This window comes from Diadema antillarum, unplaced genomic scaffold, assembly GCF_040938485.1.
Source record: "Diadema antillarum isolate AM-2024a unplaced genomic scaffold, OU_Dant_1.0 scf00000201, whole genome shotgun sequence".
NCBI lineage: Eukaryota > Metazoa > Echinodermata > Echinoidea > Diadematoida > Diadematidae > Diadema > Diadema antillarum.
In genome coordinates this window covers 826910-846409 of record NW_027271090.1, presented here as the reverse complement: position 1 = coordinate 846409, position 19500 = coordinate 826910, and the positions used below count along the sequence as shown (strand labels likewise).

Below are 19500 nucleotides of genomic sequence, written 5' to 3'. Positions count from 1 at the left end.
ATTAGTGAAAGTTTGAGAACATCGGACAATCCGTTCAAAAGTTATGCATTTTTGAAGTTTCTTCTCAGTCATGGCTGGATGAGAGCACTACAGTGTACTATAGCTTGTGATGTCGCATGTGTACAACATTGTAAAGAAAGTATAAAGAAAATTCAATATATTTTCACTTTTTTTCGCATAACAAAAGAACACTCGACTTCTGTATTTCCGAAGGCAATGGAATATTATTACACTTTACATACGTCAGTATCAAGTCGAAGAAAAGTGCAGTTTGATAAAAAAATAAAGCTTTGTGAAATTCTGTTCTTATTTAACTTATAAGAATTATCAATTTCCTCAATCCACATGTATACGAAGGTGGACTTGTCCTTTAATATTATTTCAATCGTGCCAATGAAATCGGAAAAGAGCAATGTGGAATAAACATTTGAATTAGCTACTCCATATGTGGAGAAAATCTTACTCATGGTAGAAATTCATGCGCACAAATCGTTACTAACCAATAATGTTCGGATGAGCTTGGGAATTAATGACATTCTTACGATAATGTAGTTCTTTTTCTCATTTGAATACTGGCTGTTTGTGATAAATCGCAAAAGAACAAAAAGGACGAATAGAGTTACATTGAAAGCAACCTTTTCCATTTCAAACTTAACTTCTGTACCTCAAATCAATATACAGTACCTAAATGAATTGCTATAACGTATACTCACGTTATGCAAAGCAATGTACTGAATTGTATATCATCTCTTATTTTTCTTTTTAATATAATATCCACTTTCCACCTTTCTTTTAATAAATGGCTAATATACACATAGAAAAAAAGAAACAAAGGCTGCTTAACATTATGTTCTACCCTCACCGTTAATGCATTCCAGATGATGTAATAACGAAATCAATTTCATGTCAAAACCTCGAGCATGGATGAACGGGTCCTTCACAGGCCTTTTTCAATCAGATAGGTCTTCACATCCAGAAGAGTTGAACTTGCTTTGGCTGCGCTTGTCCGGTGCTCATTTGGGTAAATGCCGATTACCACAGCTGCGATTCGGAGAGAGCAAAACATGGATATTGTCGCTAAACCCCAAAAGGAAAAGTCAATTTTCACAGTTCAAAAAAAAAAGTGTTCATGGATACTGCTAAGTAGAGCCTACTAATAATAAGCGTGCCCAAACATCTTCTGTAACCAGAAAAATCAACAATATTTACATCACCACTGCTGCTATTACACTGCTTCTCCTGCATCCACCATTAACTATACGAACAACTTCTACTTCTAAAACATGCCTCAGCACATACACCACAGCGTCCATGTCTGCTCCAACAACATATTCAAGTAAAGACACAACGTTTTCAAAACGTTTTCAAGACGTTCTAATGGACGTTTTATAATGTTTTGACTTAGCATTTACCGCAATGCACAGGTTTGGGGAAAGCGTTTCAAAATGAAACGTCCTTTACAAAGCGTTACCAAATATTATCGGATGTTAGGAAATTAACCATCATGAATATCCAGGTAAGAAAAATGTGAAGACTGTTAGAAATAAACACAAGAAAAAAAAACCCCCATTATAATCTAAAGTATTTATGCTGGGTTCAAACTTTTTAACAAAGTGAATTTATACTTACGTTGTTCAGTTATTCACTTGTATTTTAAATTGTGATATAAACAGGTATTTTCATATTTCGATAGGCCTATTAAAGGTATGTGTGATTTCATTTCATCCACTGCGTATTCACGCATTACAACATTTTAGCCGGTTTAAAAAAAAAATGTGACACATATACATCGGAATAGGATATAGTAGGAATAGGTGGTATAGCTACATTATGAACAGGTTAGGATAGAATTGTATAGGATTAGTATTAGGGTACATTGATCCTGGATTTAGCCTTTATGTTTTCAGAAGTAAAGAGTATGCAAAATGCAGCTGTAATGCAGCCTTTACTTTTACCTATTGCGTTTTTAAAGATTTTAAAGCTTTTTTTAAGGTTCTTTGAATGTTCTTGAAACGTTTATATGAAATTATTGACATTCCTGAAAAGTTCTGAGACGGTTTGTGCAATTTTTTCTAATGTTCTTTGTTATACACATTTGACATTCTTAAAAGGTTTTCTGGACGTTCTAGGCGGATATGAAAGGTTTTTAAAGCGTTCTGGGAAGGGACATTTTTCAGACTTTTTAAAAAAACGGTTTAGACGGTTCCTAAAGGCTTTCTAAAGGTCGTTAAAAACCCAATGAAGGTTTTTATTGTTATTTTACGTCCATTTGCAACGTTTTGATTACGCCGAAAATATTTCTCAAAAAGAGTGAGAAAGTTTCGACAAAACGTCAAAGAAAAACAAACAACCAAACTTGGAACGTTCCAAGAACGTTCAGAAAATGCCCAATTGTTAGCTGGTATGAAATGTTACGACCGCGATATTTTGTGACTAATATATTTCCGAAAATCTTTTGTTTCTACTTTGAAACCACCTAACATCAGAACGGTTTCAATGACCTGTTTTTACTCCTGTTGCTGCTATTTAAACTAATACAGCCTTCCTATGGTTACCATCGCTTTAGGTCAATGTTTACTACACACTTCGCTTTTTATATTCTAATGAATATGAAGTGTGTCATGTCGCATTATTTTCGTGTCATATTACCACGAAGTTAAAAAAATTGTTTGTTGCAAAGTGAATATATCATTCCGACAAAATTATGATTTACGAGCCACGACATTACATCAATGTAACAGTGATGAACGATCATTGTCTATCATGAAATTATTTGTGTAGTGTCTTTTATGATTTGGCATCATGCCAAAAATAAAGCGAGATGAAGAATTATTTTGTTTTGTCTTTTCTTTGAAGGTGTAAAGAAAATCAGACGTTGTAATTCCCTGATGTAATGAGGACTTAATGGCATATCTTTTGCAATATCATTACATCATAACAACCTCAGGCTGTTGCTGGTATTTGTGAGTTTATTTTTCTCGTTCTCCTATAGGGCCTATCTTATGAATTACAAGATTTTTTTTGAAAAAAAAAACCGAGCCAAACACATTATATTGGGATGCATTATTTTGTGAGTATGTGTAGGGGGATGGGGAGGGAGATCTCACCTGTATTACTCTTATAAGCAAGTACGCCTTCTCGAACATTCGCCCCTTCTATCACGTTGTCGACTTTAGTCTTGAATTGGTATTTGACACCGCCGAGCCGAATGCCTTTATTTTGCATCAATGCGGTTGTCTCATAACCTTGGATGAGCTCTCGGACTTCTTCTGGAGTGATCTGTAAGGCGTGTTGTGCGTGTAAAGGTGGGTACGTATAAATGTTGATTTTATGGAAATGGATTGTGTGTATATTGATCGTGTGTAGGCATATAGGAGGGTTGAAAGAAAAGAAGAGGATTACTGGTCTATGTAACTCGAGAGAGAAATCATGTATATGGGTCAGAATTTTGAACGATGTACAATTGAGCCAAAACAAGGCACAATTTAAAAAGTACGAAATTCTCCAAATCATTCATCTTACCTGAAAGAATGAACCCAATTATACTAGAATTTTTCCAGAGGAACAAGTTTTTATTCACCGCTGAAGTTTACCATGTCCAGAGCAGCGAACGTCCGGGGGGAATAAATACTGCACATACATTTTAATGCCATTTAACATAGTTTGCAAAGATCTGATTCAGTTCAAAATCCTAACGAAATATCTTAAGGGACATGTGTACGTGCTTGCAGAATATTAAGCTTGTACGCTTAACCTGTACGTAATGGTAGACAACTGATGATTTAACTAAATTCGTCATTTCTGTGGAAATATTGCTCTTCCGCTAAACACTTTCTCCACTTTACGCGCATTTTACAGAAACTCAATATTTTGACCTCTTATTTCACTATCCCATACTTTAATCCTCACTCCCAAATAATAACATACCTTTTTAAGATGTATCTGATCTGGGCAGTCTCTATAACCCAACAAACATAGCATAATTTTCATCACGGAGGTTCGCATGTAGCTCACGGACTTTCGGAACAAACAAGATATTGAACAGTGCATGCAGCTCTCTTGAGTTGGAAACGCATTCTACTCACAACAAACAGCAATTTCATGTCGAGAACAAACTCCTCTGCGAAATCCTGAATAGATGTTACCAATTTTTCAATTATATAAGCTTGTTTATCTTCTCATACTGAGGAATCAAAGAAAACAATTTTTCCATCTCTCGTAAATGAACGTACAAACGTACGTGTAATCTCAGTGACTTAGTCCATCCTTGAGAACGAATATATTTATCAAAATTTCGTTATTATGAAGTAAAGATTCAGGTCCTAAACTTGTTATATAAAGTCTACAATGCAAAATTTGCTTACAGTATAACGAACATCGTCACAGCTAAAATTATGACAAAGAATTAATATAGAAAAACAACAGAAATGTGCTCCGTTATAGAAATACGAAGTTTACTGAGCTAAGGAGGGCAAACGAATACGTTAGGAAGAAATCCCTCTGTGTTTGCTCCTTGTGTTACACACTGTTACCGAGGAAAATTTGTGTTATTATATTAGTCAGAAATGATAATAGGTTCGATACTGCGAAGTTTCGTCATAACAAGACACAATAAGTCCATATAACTTGGATGGATGTTTGTGACTTCGATATTATACAATATGGTTTGTTATTACAAACATTTTGTAGCGCGTCATTTCGGAGGCTCGTTATTCATACAGTTTGTCAATACGAAAATTGATAGAGTTCGTACAATTACGAAGCTTTTTTATTGGGTAAATGATAGGAATCTCCGAAGGTTAATCGAAAGGTTTATTAATTGGAACATGAAAAATCATGTTCGCTTATCCAAATGTGGAGAAACAAGTTAACAACTAAAATCCTGCAAATGTCAAAACCTCATAATAACCGTTTTCACCTAAACGAATATCAGGCCCATTCCACTTTTAGAAGAACGGACCTAAAAATAATGATCCTTAATATTAGTCCAGTCAAAATAGGGTTTCACCCACCACTAATTGCAACAGTATGAATTCCACTGCAGTGCAACTTGTTATGGGCTCCTAAACACCATACTAAAAGTCCCAAGAAATCCAATGGGGTAAAGTGGCTAAATTTGCATAATATGCAAATTAGCTCCATAATGATAAAAATACAGTGTTTCCATGAAAACTATGCTTCTAGGTTTCAGATTGGAAAACCGAAAGTATTTTAACATATGTTTACAATGTCAGCTAGTGCGATGCAAACATTTCCATGGACATGATCTGGGCCTCATTTGCATAATATGCAAATTAGCTCCCATAATGATAAAAATACAGTGTTTCCATGAGAACTATGCTTCTAGGTTTCAGATTGAAACACCGAAAGTGTTGAAACTTATGTTTTCAATGTCAGTTAGTGCGATGCAAACATGTCTATGTACATATTCTGGGCCTCATTTGCATAATATGCAAATTAGCTCCAATAATGATAAAAATACAGTGTTTCCATGAAAACTATGCTTCTAGGTTTCAGATTGGAACACCCAAAGTGTTGAAACATATGTTTGCAATGTAAGTTAGTGCGATGCAAACATTTCCATGTACATATTCTGGGCCTTATTTGCATAATATGCAAATTAGCTCCAATAATGATTAAAATACAGTGTTTCCATGAAAACTATGCCTCTAGGTTTCAGATTGGAACACCAAAAGTGTTGAAACATATGTTTGCAATGTCACTTAGTGCGATGCAAACAATTCCATGTACATAATCTGGGCCCCATTTGCATGATATGCAAAGGGTACCGAGCCAACGGAATATTCAAATGCACCAAAGTGCCCGATATGAGCATATCAAGAGTGTTCAAATGTGACATTTCAGTTTCTCTTCACCAAAACAAACTTTTCAGCATTAGAAACCTAGCATGAATAATTTTAAGCGAATAATAGTTTGTTATCAGAAAGATAATGATAGCTTATCCATTAATTACGTAGAATCAAATAATATAAACAACTGTCAACATCTATAACTTGTCCAATTTTGTAATTAATGAACTCTATTTGGAGAGGTGCTTATTCGAATCTGGATGATTCAGCTCTTGCACCCTTGAGGGTTTTGAGATATTGAAGATAGCACAGTCAAAGGAAACTCTGTGGGTAGTGACCAAAGTTACCCCTATCGATCATATCCCCACGGCCATTTGCAAAACATGCATCAACCAACGCGATTTCTGTTGTTCTAAGCGTACAAGATTTTTTTTTTTTAAAGTCGTTTGGCCGTCTAGCAAAGACTATTTCTATGAAAGTATATCTTTAAAAAGTGGTGCACATGAGTCAAAGCGACTCGGAGGGAGGTATCCGAATTTATCCCTATACCCTCACAGCCCGGTACAAAACACAGTATATACACGTGAATACACCCTCTATAACCCTCTATAACGTCCTTTTCGTTTCATTTCCATTAAATTTCAGTGGAAGTTATAGAAGAATTATTGTTCTACAATATCTATAAGATGAAAAGGTGAAATCCTAAAGGCAATGAAAAACATGCAGTATATACAACAGCGAAAAAAATGTTCCATGGGTACATGCCTCTGAAAAGTTCTTCCGCCTGTCTAGCACATACTCTTTTATTTTCGTAAAATGCAATTCAGGTAATACAGGAGACGTTGCTTTACAATATCTATATTGTCAAAAAGTTGGACATTCAAACGCAAGCCCTTGGGAAGTGCCCAAATCACCCATACCTTGACCTTCGTGGTCCCAAAACAGGTTAACAAAACATGCATTATATGCCAAAGCAAATTCAGTTGTACATGCACGTAGAAAGTCGTTTTGCCGGGTTGTAAATTAAAACACTTTACTTTTCATGATTTTTAAATGGTAGAGACACTGCTTTACAATATTCATATAGTCAAAGGGGTGCACACTCAAAGGCCACCGAGTGGGATGTGTTCAAATCATCCAACCCCCAGGGCAATATAGGAAACATGCACTATCATTTAGCACGAATATGTTCCAATTTTCCAACGGTTGTACAGCAAGTGCCCTATTGTTTTCAAGAAATGCAATATAATTAAAAGAAGAAAAAATTGCTCTACCTTAACTTTATTGTCAAAAGGGTGAACATTTCAAAGCAATCCCTTGGGAAGTGTCCAAAATTACACCTCCTCTCAAGCCCCGTAATTACAACACACGGATACTATGAACGCAAATACTGACGTTCTTTGGTACATGGTTTTAGAAGTAGTTCCGGCAATACAGCTACACACTTTTATATCGATGAATGTCGTGCAAATGATAGAAGAAGCATTGCTTCACAATATCTATTCAGTGAGAGGATGCACATTAAATTCCAATCCTGTGGGATGTGCCCCAAAGTACCCCACCCTCACGGCAATATAGAAAACATTGAATATCATTAACGCGAATATACTATATGTTCCAAACGTACATGTTTCAAACTTCGATCATGCCATGCAGCATGGGCACTTTTGTTTTCAAAAATACATTGTAGTTAATAGAGGAGACATCCCTTAACGATATCCATATTCTCTAAAGGGTGAACATTAAAGGACAATCCCTTGGGAATGGTCCAAAATTACACCTACGCTCACGCACCCTTAAGACAAAACACAGATATTAGCAACGCAAACACCGTTGTTCTAGCGTGGATGGTTTTAAAAGTAGTCCCGGCAATACAGCGAATACACTATTTATCAATGAAAAGTTATGGAAATGATAGAAGAGGCTTAACCTTACCAGATCTATACAGTGAAGAGGATGCACATTAAATGGTAACCCTGTGGGATGTGCCAAAAATATTCAACCCTCACGGCAACTTAGAAAACATATAATATCATACAACGCGAATATGTATATGTTCCAAACGTACATGTTTTCAAAATTCCATCGTGCTGAATAGCAAAGGCACCTTTGTTTCCAAGAAATGCAACTAATTAATAGAGGAGACATTGCTCTACAATAACTATATTGTCAAAAGGGTGAACATTCAAAAGTAATCCCTTGGGAAGTGTCCAAATTCACATCTACGCTCACGCCCCCTTATTACAAAACACAGATATTAGCAACGCAAATACCGTTGTTCTAGCATGAATGGTTGTAAAAGTAGTTCCGGCAATACATCAAATACAATTTTCATCGATGACAAGTTATGAAAATGATAGAAGAAACTTAACTTTACAAGATCTATACACTTAAGAGGGTGCGCATCAAACGGCAACCCTGTGGGATGTGCCAAAAATACTCCACCCTCACGGCAATAATAGAAAACATATAATATCATATAACGCGAATATATATATTTTCCAAACGTACATGTTTTCGAAATTCCATCGTGCCGTATAGCAAAGGCACTTTTGTTTCCCCCAAAAATGCAACTAATTAGTAGAGGAAACATTGCTCTACAATAACTACATTGTCAAAAAGGTGGACATCCAAAGGTAATCCCTGGGGAGGTGTCTGAATTTACACCTACGCTCACGCCCTTTATGACAAGATACGGATATTAGCAACGCAAATGCAGTTGTTCTAGTGTGAATGGTTTTAAATGTAGGTCCAGCAATACAGCAAATACACTCTTATATCAATGAAAAGTCATGAATATGATAGAAGAAGATTTGCTTTACAAGATCTACACAATAAAAAGGGTGCTTATTGAAGGGCGACCCTGTGGCGTGTGCCCCCGAAATGCCCTTTATCCTCTTGGCAATATAGAAAACATATAATATCATATAACGCGAATATATATGTTCCAAAAGTACATACTGTCAAAATTCGATCGTGCCTTACAGCAAGGGTATTTTTGTTTTCAAGAAATGCAATGTAATCAATACAGGAGACATTGCTTTACAATACTTACATAGTTAAAAGTGATGCACATTTAAAGCGGCCCCTTGGGAGGCGCCCAAAGTTACCCCCTCAACCCCGCGTCCCCATATGCAAAACGTGCATTGTGCCAACGTGAGTACTGTTGTTATGAATGTACTCTTACAGTTACCGCTAATTTGCATTTTATGTAAATTATTTTTGTACGACCAATTCGAAAAGGCATCTATCGTGTTCATTGACCTACAAAATATAAGTTTATACATTTAAATCTTTAAAATTGGATAACGGGAAGCTGAGATCTGTCAATTTCCTCTCATTTCAGGTGTAATTTGCATATTATGCAAATTTTACTAAATTGCCCCGCTGGATTTTTTGGGACTTTTAGTATGGTGTTCAGGAGGCCTCAGCGACTTGCTCTGCAGTAAAATTCCTACTGTTGCAATTAGTGGTGGGTTACCCCCTAAAAATCGCTAGATTGACTGGACTATATCTATTTTTCGAAGAACATTAATAACAAACCTCCTGAATTAACCACATGTTGTTTTTTTTTTTCATTTTCGGAATAACAAACCTTTGGACATCGGAGTCACGAATCTTTGAAAGAGCAAACGTATCAAAGTGCAACCTTAAACCTATTCTTAATCATTCCTTTTTTAACATGTGTTTTCAAAGTAAGCACAAAAGCAAAAAAAAATTGACGATCTCTCTGTCTCTTAAATGTAATATGAAAAAAAAAATCTTGGAAAGAATTACAAATGAACATTGCTTTTCATTGATGAGTATAAAACAACACCATGTGATGATAAGCGGAGGATTTGTACATGTGTTTTCATCAGACAATAATTCTATACTGCATTATTTTTGTTCGCTTGTGACGGCATTTCGATGAATAAAAAACATAAACAAACAAACAAACAAAAATTCCTCCAGAGGAATTTGGTATAACGGGAGTGCACTGGCAGTTCTTTTCTCTGTGCGTTGGATCCCGATCCCTTCTCTGTTTCTCAGTCATTTTCATGCAACTGTTTCCACGTCCTTTTGAAACTTTTCCGTTTCTTATTCAACACATGCCCATTACAGACTTCTTCCGTCATTATCCTGAATGTGATTGCGTAGGACTTTTCGGATTTGTTTTGGTTTGTTTTGTTTGTTTTTGTGTTCTGTTTGGTCGCAGCATGTTCAGGCTATTGAGGGAATGAGAGAAAAATCGTCATGAAGAGAAAAATAAGAATGAATTAAGGCATTTAATATCATGACAATTACAGCGAACGTCCGTTATGGTGACCAAAACTGGATGTGTTCTGTTTGAGACGGCAGCCACCATACTCAAAAGAAAAACACTTAGAGCACCTGTCACTAAAAAGTGGCACTGATCCTCTTTCTCCTACTATGTAATCCATTGACTTATTTAACCAACGAACATCCGTGAAAAAAAAAAAAAACATTTTCCGTTTGTTATTACAGGTAAATTGAGTGCTGAACGCTATTCACTTTCGGGTATGAGCGGCTCGGTGATTTAGTAATATTTTGAACTAACATTAATTTTATATGCAGTGATATATTTGTAATTGTCAGAAATTTCCTTTCTCGGACAGAACCTCCGTGAGCGAAACTTTCAGAACCTGTAACAGTACAAATTGTCTCCAGAACCTCATTAGAAAGAAATTTAAATGCACAGAAATTAAAGATTACGCAAAATTCCATTTTCCTATAACTTTGTTTTCAGTGTTTAGCTGTTTTTTGTATAATTAGAGGGAAAACAAGCGTAAAATTGTGAGTGAATCTTCAACTGTTTGTTCATCATGATCACATAACGCCTTAAAAATTCTGAAACTACTGCTCTTAACTCATTGTTTACTTTGTAAAACTTTATTTGCCACTATTGGAGCCAAAAGTTTTAAAGAATACAGGACACTTTCGGGACAAGTTATCCCTATCGGAGGGATTGCATACGTCACGGACGTTCGCTGGAATTGTCACGGACGTTCGTTCTACTACTAGGGTCATGTTCCAGGACGGATAACTAATCGGCAGAGAGTACCTAGCCTTCCTAACTCTTTCAAAAATTTGAAAAGGTATTGTCAATGCAAATTATAAGAAATTTGACATCCTTACAACATATGTATTGCTCAGAGGGGGATCAGGAGGTGAATTTTTAGAGAAAATATTATTTGCTTGGTTTTTGGTGAATTGCATGGTCCAAAAACTGCGGACGAACCTCAGTCCACTCCAAAAATGACATGCAGCTCCTCGACTAGAGAGCCAGATGAAAAATGCACCTTCGCCATCAAAGCAAGATGGTGTCCCATTCGAAAACGTTTTAATCATCACGGACGTTCTTTTTTTCTCGGAGGTTCGTCTAAACATATAATTTCGGTTCCTATTTGACAAAGGATGGACAGAAACTCAAAACAAACATATTATCGTGTGGCTAGATCTTAGTTGATTACAGATTCAGAACAGTATCGCCAATAACGTTTAAGGGGGATGGCTAGTAACTGATCAGTGGGAATCAGTGGGAATGCTGGAGGATATTTCTATTGTTATTGAAAAAGGCCCCCCCCCCCTAAAAAAAAATAGCCCAGTTGGTCATACAGACGAAACGATGATTGCACCAAATGGTACCTGATTAGACCAGGAGGCTGACTATTAGACCAAATGACAATAATATCAATGGTTATTAGACTAAATGGGTGTAGATTAAATGATGACAGACAGAGGCTAGACCAACTGGGCAATGGACCAAAATTAATGATGTGTACACCAAATTTATATTGGACAAATTTGGTTTTATTTTAGACCATTTGTGACCCTGCACCTCAAAACAAACAAAAAGTAGCCAGACGTGAATTTTTAGTTAAGACCATATTCTGAAAGAGCAGACTTTAAGCTTTAAAATGATATATAACTCAAATCAAATGGATTTTCCTAACCTATCTAAATATTGGAAAGAAAGCACAAACTCAGGAAAAGTGTGAACTGAGAAAAGGGCTCTGAAGTACAGTGTGAAACCGTGCTGGCTGTGGGATGAATGGGACAAAAAACAGGAAGTAAACCACCAGAGTAACAACAATGAAGAGATTATTACATTAAAATGAAATCAAGCATGTCTCATTGACACATTCTGTCCATAATTAATGCCAACTTTCAAAGCAGTAGCACTATCCTTTCAAAAGTTATTAGAGTTGAAAGTGAAGAGTGTGGACAAGGTTTTTCAGAAATGAAAAAGGGATTCTAAAGACACACCTAATCACACTATTCTACCAAAAATGTTCGAGATAAACTGATGGAAAAAAAAGAACATTTTCCTGCCCGTTTTGTGATACCAAATTTTAGCATAATGTAAAAGAAGACCCGTTCTTTCAGAAAATATGAAGAAGTCAAGTTCGGCTAGGTTGACCCATTTCATTTATTTTCAGTCCTCACGCAAAATCAGTGTGTGCGACTTTATGTTCGTTTTGAGGTGCACGGTCACATTTGATGATTAGACGAAATGGAATTAGACCAACTCATAATAGACCAAATCGGTATTTGATGATATAAATAATTCATACCAATAATTGGTGTTAGACCAAAAATAGACCAAATGGCTATTAGTAGACGAATTGACTGTAGACCAAATAGTAATTAAACCAAATAACAATTAGACCAAACAGTAATTGAACGAAATGATGACTAGACCAACTGGTCATTATACCAACTGATTTTAAACAGTCTATTAGATCAACTGGCTGTAGACCAAGTCTTAAAATTAATAGAGTGTTAACCGATCCGGACGATAGCCTCTTTGAAATGGTTGTTTGAAGGTTAAATATAAATTCAAAACTCGTCTTTTAATATTACATGAGAAAAAATACCAACGCACCCTTTCGGCAAAAACCAGGGGGGGGGGGGGGTATGGGGCGCCAAGTGTTCGCTTGAAAATTCCGTCCAAATAGACACGAAATTACCTTAAAACTACAGAAATCATAAACTCAAATCCATTTCGTTAGAAAATGAAATTGTACAGACAATTTCGTTACAAAACAATTTCATTTTGTAACGAAATCTGGTTTAATTACAAAATTATGAAGACAGTTATCCATTTTGTTACAAAATGAAACAACAAATTTTATTTTGTAAACAAAATCTCATGTTGTTAAAAAAAAAGTCTTGTGCTTTTTCATTTTGTGACAGAATGACATGGCAAATATAATTTCGTAACAGAATCTTATTTTGCTCCAAAAAAAAAAAAAAATCATTTCGTGTACGGAATGGTTCTACAAACTGCATTTCGTGTAGAGGGTCTAACAGAACTGAACTACACTCCCTTTTGTGTACGGAATTGAACAACAAAAGTCATTTCCCTGTAAGGTACCATACGAAATGGATTGAGTTGCACACGAAATGGATTTCGTTGCACACGGAATGCATTTCGTTCGATATCAAATGGATTTCGTACCATGCGAAACGGATTTCGTGCTACACAGAAAGGATTTCGTGTACGGAATGGCATTCTGTCAGTCTCTGCCGCGTAAGGAATATAAGAAGGACGCTGATTGGCCGCCTTGTTGATCCGAGCAAGCTCCGCCCTAAATTTTGCATATACCGGTACTTGAATGAAGGGTCAGACAACGAAATTTCGAAAGCCGGTAAGACTTGTAAGTTTATTATAAACTCTTATTTTTTTCTTTTTTTTTTTGCTTTATAACAAATGCCTATTACTAAAGTGAATCGATTAACGTTAGGCCTGCACGATATTAGTGGTCTGATACGCTATTGGAAGCAAATCACTGGACATTCTTGCATCTGTCACTGCCACTGGCGTCCAACTTAACGTTAGTTCAGTCCCACGTGTATCTTTCTGCGATGGTAATTTTCTCCAACGCATTACCATCCAAATCCACTTAATACATGAACAAGCTTATCTGAAGATAACCTTTTAAGTTAGGGCTGCGTTTCATGAAACCGTCATAAATATAAGTTCATGACAGTAGTATATATATGTTCCCCTCGGCACCACGGTGGAGCCGGTGGAGCCGGTGGAGCCGGTGGAGCTCCACCTTGGCTCCACATGATAAATATGCATGAGATGATGACGTCATACGATAGATATGCATGAGATACAATCATACATGAATATGTATGATGTCATTATTTGCTGGTAGGATTAGATAGCGTTAATAAGGGGGGAAATGAGCCCATCCTTTAGATAAGATTATGAAAGCTTGACGGTGTTGTGGAGCTGTCAGGACTGTGAATATGTACGAGGTTGCTGATGTCGCGACGATGAATTCTGGACGATGTAAATCAGCTTGCCACGAACGTAAATGTAAGCGTGGAGCCTTGCGTATGGCAAGCGATGTTTTGTTCGTTTGTTTGTTTGTTGTTTTTTTTTGAGGAAAGGCGAGCGTTGTGTGGAGCCTAAAGAATATGCTTGAGGTTAAGTCTCGATTTATTTGCGAATATGTAAATCAGCGTGAAGGTTGGTTGTGTGGAGCCTCGGCAAGCGATACGACCATGATATGTGGAGCGCTACCTTTGCTGTTATTATTGTTGTTGTTGACTTTTTAAAGGAAAGTGAGTGTGGAGCCTTCAGGGTTGTGACTATGACATGTGGAGCGTAACATCTATTTCGTTTCTTAGAGGGAGGGTGAGAGTTCTAGCTGTGGAGCCTGATGCATATGCATGAGGCCGTAATATCGCCGATGATTATCAGTGAATATGCAAATTAGCTTTCCATGAACGCAAATCTATCGTTCGTGGAGCCTTGACAAGCGCGGTGACGATGTGGAGCACTACACTTACTTTTTGTTTGTGTGTTTATTTATTTGCTTGTTTAGAAAGTTGGGCGTAGAGCCTTGAGTGTTGTGACTATGACATGTGGAGCGCTACATTTATTTTCGTTTCTTAGAGGAAAGGTGAGAGTTCCAGCCTTGGAGCCTGATGTGTATGCATTAGGCCGTAGTGATGATTTATCAGTGAATATGCAAATTAGCTTTCCATGAACATCAATCCTTGACAAGCGATGTGACTATCAGATGTGGACTCAGCGCTGCACTTACTTTTAGTTTGTTTGTTTCTTTGCTTGTTTTAGGAAGGTATGTGCGGAGCCTTTAGCGCTGTCACAATGCGCTGTGGAGCGTTACGATTATTTTGTTCTAAAAGGAAAGATGAGAGTTCTTAATAGCTGCGGAGCCTTACGAATATGCATGAAACCGTAGTATCGCCGATGCTGTATTCGTAAATAATATGCAAATTAGCGTATCACGAATCTGAATACTTGTGGCATGGAGCCTTGGCGAGCGATGCGACCATAAGATGTGGAGGGTTACATCTGTGGTTGCTGTTGTTGTTGTTGTTATCTTTCCTTCGATATTAGAAAGGTGAGCGTGGAGCCTTAACAAGCGCTGCGGCTATCACATGAGATGTGAGCACTATATTATCGTTATTAGTGTTGTCATTTTTTTTTTTATTTAGGAGGGTAAGTGTCTTTACAAGCTTTGATAAATGTGGAGCGCTATATTCGTTGTTATTGTCTTTTATTAGGAAGGTGAGGGTAGAGCCTTTACAAGCTATGGGAGATGTGGAGCGCCACGTTTGTTACTGTATTAAATGTAGAAAGGTGAGGGTGGATGGAGCCTCTACAATTAAGCTACCAGATATTATGTGGAGCAGTACATTTGCTGTTGTCTTTTTTCTTTTCAGGAAGATGAGGGTGGGGCCTTTGCAAGCGCTTTGACTATGAGATGTGGAGCCTTACATTTTGTCGTTGTTGCTGCTGTTGTTTTTGAGAAAGGGTGGGCGTATGTGGAGCTGTATGCATGAATATACATGTATGTGCTGTAGTGACAATCTTTTTATTATTTTTTATCTTTTTTTTTTCTTGTTTTGTTTTTTGTTTTTGTTTTTGTTTTTGTTTTTGTTTTTTTCGTGAAAGTACATGTAACCTGCAATCCATGAAGTTTTTGCCTGGAGCCTCGTATGAAGTATCATGAAGCAAAGTGATCTTTATTATCGATCGTTCATATGGCACAACGGATAGGATATACTACATACCTAACAACATTTTGAGGGCGTAACGGATCATGATGTATAACCTCAATGAATAGCAAAATACTGGGAAGTTTTAAATGACTCGAATCTATTGCGTTAGATTCGGCCTACATAATACACATGAAGAAAGAAAGAAAAAAAAAGGAAGAAAGAAAAACAAAATTAACAGCATCAATTGATTTATTATGTATACGCAATATGTATAGCTATTCAACTTACAAATCAAGTATCTATACAAATGGACCCAGAGTTTCTTTCTTCTTCAAAATACGTCAATGCATCACTTGAATCGTACACTATTTCAACCATAGTTCGTATATAATATGCTGTTGAATATGAATCCATGCTTTATTGAGTATTTCACTCGATTATGCGTGACAATCACATATTAACTAAATTGAACGCGACCACCATACGTGAACTAGACTACCAGTATTTTTTGATAATGATGCGTGTTTTGATCAACCTTTGATCGTGCGAGCTTGTGCAACCATGGAGGCGAAGGTTTGAAAGTGCCTGTGCATAATAAACGCAGTGGTACAGTGTATCTTTGGTACAGTGGCCAGAAAAGTCGATGGTATTATGTAACCAGTAGGGAATGACTGGTCTCTATGGAGTGGTGAGGGAAATTTATCCTTCCTTCCCTCCAGTTCAGGTTTATTCGGCCTTTACATTGTTTTTGAGCATATCGCTTGCATTAGTATACCCATAGATATTTACAGCAAGCAAGCAAGCTGATGCCAGAAATCATCTCCATGAAGTGGGGAGGGAGATTTGAACTTCCTTTACTCGAGTTCGGCTTTTGGTGGCTGTGGAGCATATCGCTTGCAATATCGACAGATATTCAGAGCGAGCAATTTTTTACTGTAACGTTATAATTGAATTTTCTTCTGAACTTCAATACAGTGAAACAAAAACAAAAACAGAGCAAAACAAAACAAAATAAAATAGAGCTTGAGGGATTTCATCATTGTATCGTACCAACCTGAATAAGCAGTATACAGATAAAAGTCCATGGTCGTTATTTTCACTTTGGAGTAGATTAAAACATTTTATAACATAATACTGGATTGGTCGCTCTCATCATGTTTTCTGATAAAACATTGAATTGGCGCATTTTGAATTGTTGCGATAGTTGCGTAGGATGATGTCGATGGATGTTTGCAGTTTTGTTGATGTGGTATGGTGCTTCTAAACAAAAGAAGTATAAATCGAACGACCGAACAAACAAAGAGCAAACAGATAAATAAACAACAACAACAATAACAACAACAACAACAACAACAACAACTACAGAGAATTAAGATATGATGGCCCGTTTTCTAAGTTTGATCTCATGGACGTTTTATACATCGAAACATCAGTGACCATCATGGTCTTGTAGCGAATCAGAGAGAATTAAATTTGTATTTCTTGCATTCGTTCATATTATTTAATGCGCTAAGCAATTTTAGTCACTACATGCGTGTGTTACGTTAAAAGGTCTCAGAGATTCTTTCTTCGCTATAAGTCAAACAAGTTTAAAGCTTGTTATCGTTTGTTTACGCATCAACATACCTGTCCTAACTCTGTTGCTATGTATATATACATGTATACATGTTTGGTTAAACTGTTTTCCCCATTTTGCTGTGTATATTTGATGAATAAAGATTTTCTTCGTATTTGCTGCATGCATTTTTTTGTTTTATTCCTACCAAGAATGCGTATAGATTATCATTTATCTATTTTTTTTTCCAAATGAGATTCCAGTAGGCCTACTCATGCCATTCAGCAACACTCACACATGCAGGATGCATCAAACAGATCGTCGGTTCCAGGAAGGACTGAGGGGAAAGACTGCAACATTTGGCATTTAGATACATACAATTCTTTTTTTTTCTTTTTAATTAGGTTACATCTCTTTGCAAAATACGTATGCTTCTTGTAATGTGGAAACATCGATTCAAATTTCATACACAGATTTTTTTTTTTAACAAGTATATTGTTTTCAGACTTTATTGATTTAAAGACTATGCACGAACTTATGTTTATGTACAACTAATAAGAATAAGTTACTGTAAATCTGTATGAACAATCGATACAATAATACAATACCGATATATAATTACGCTTCTGTTACACTATTCCCTATATGGGATACTTTGCGGTTGTCTTTTGATCGATATTTTCATGCATATGTACACTAGGTGATTACGCGTTTTCAGGACATTCTGTATGACAACTGTAAAAATATTGAAAAAAAAAACCAAACACGTTAACATTCCTTAGCATAGAAAAAAAAAGAATAAGCCCTGTGCGAAATAAAAATGCAGTACATTATCACCAATGACAATTTGACAACTGAATTAAAACTCAACCGTCTTGAGAATGAATACAATAAAAAAAAACACTTTTGCACGAAATACAAATAATCTGTTTCCTCGTGAAATATTGAATGTCTTTAATACTTCTACTCGTCTCATGAGGTACTTTGCCATTTTGCATTTTCAGTGCTTTGCCTGAAGGAACGCTGTCTCCATACATAGCTTGATGTATCTCACGTATAAGAATATAAACATTTTACAAATATATAGACATTATAGAACATTACTAAACCCTTCTCTGCTAATTCATAATAAGTAACTGTATTTACTAATTTAAATAAGTAACTGTAAATTCGTATCAGCAGTCGACGCAACCAAATACATACAGGACGAAACTTAGCCGTTGTTATACAAACATTACTTTAGTGTTTTAATCTACGATATTATGCATTATCGTCGATTATTGGCTTACGATTACAAAAGTTATGAAAATACAAGCACAACAATTATAGGTTTGTTTCTTACAAGAACAAAAATACAGTATATATTCCTGTAGATAACAATACAGTTCATAATATCAAAACAGCAATGACAAATTGGCAATTGTTAGACTAATACAGTTAACGCTCTTTTTTTTTTTCTTCTTTTTTGAGAATAAAATATGAGCGCAAAACGTTGGCGTGCAATACGAGCGTAAATTATTGGGAAATCAATTACATTGTACAAGATGATGTGGTTGAAACATAGAAAAGACTGTGAACAATTTTTTTTTCTTCTTCTTGATGTGTTAGCTTGTATACTTGTATATTACGATGATTATACTAAAGAAAACATGCGTGTCCATTGACTCTTGGTGTACGAGTAACACATCTTTTCACAACACCTGTATTTACAACAATTCTGCCCCGTATCTTTATATGTACATGTTGTAACTTGCATTTCGAAGAAAAAACTAATACATGTAATACACTTCACTCTATCAGACACACAATTGATACCTATACAACAGTACATCAGTACCTGCATTAATAATCACGTGAATGAGTACAGAACATATCTTTACACTGCAGAATTCATAGACGGGCCATGCTTCAATCAGTTTTATGTCATGCACCGCTTGGGGAAGTCAGATTTGACAAAAGGTCTGGGTTGATTGACGGTATAACCATCGGTTTTAATGGTTTGCTATACTGCGTGTACGTGAGTAAAAAATAAGCAGTACATAACAAATACACTTGTGAAAAAATGAAACATACAATGTAATATCATCACTCAGAGAGAGAGAGAGAGAGAGAGAGAGAGAAAAAAGAATGTCAAAAGCATTTCAC

At 36.2% G+C, this 19500-nt stretch overlaps 1 long non-coding RNA gene across 1 annotated transcript; it reads right to left on the bottom strand.

The window, feature by feature from the left end:
* Nucleotides 1–395: 395 nt before the first annotated feature.
* On the bottom strand, nt 396–13361 carry LOC139723848 (uncharacterized). The gene is made up of 3 exons (XR_011710385.1): nt 13276–13361; nt 3108–3279; nt 396–1041 (listed from the first exon to the last, which is right to left on the bottom strand). It is a non-coding gene; the product is annotated as an uncharacterized lncRNA (long non-coding RNA).
* Between the last annotated feature and the right edge of the window lie 6139 nt (nt 13362–19500).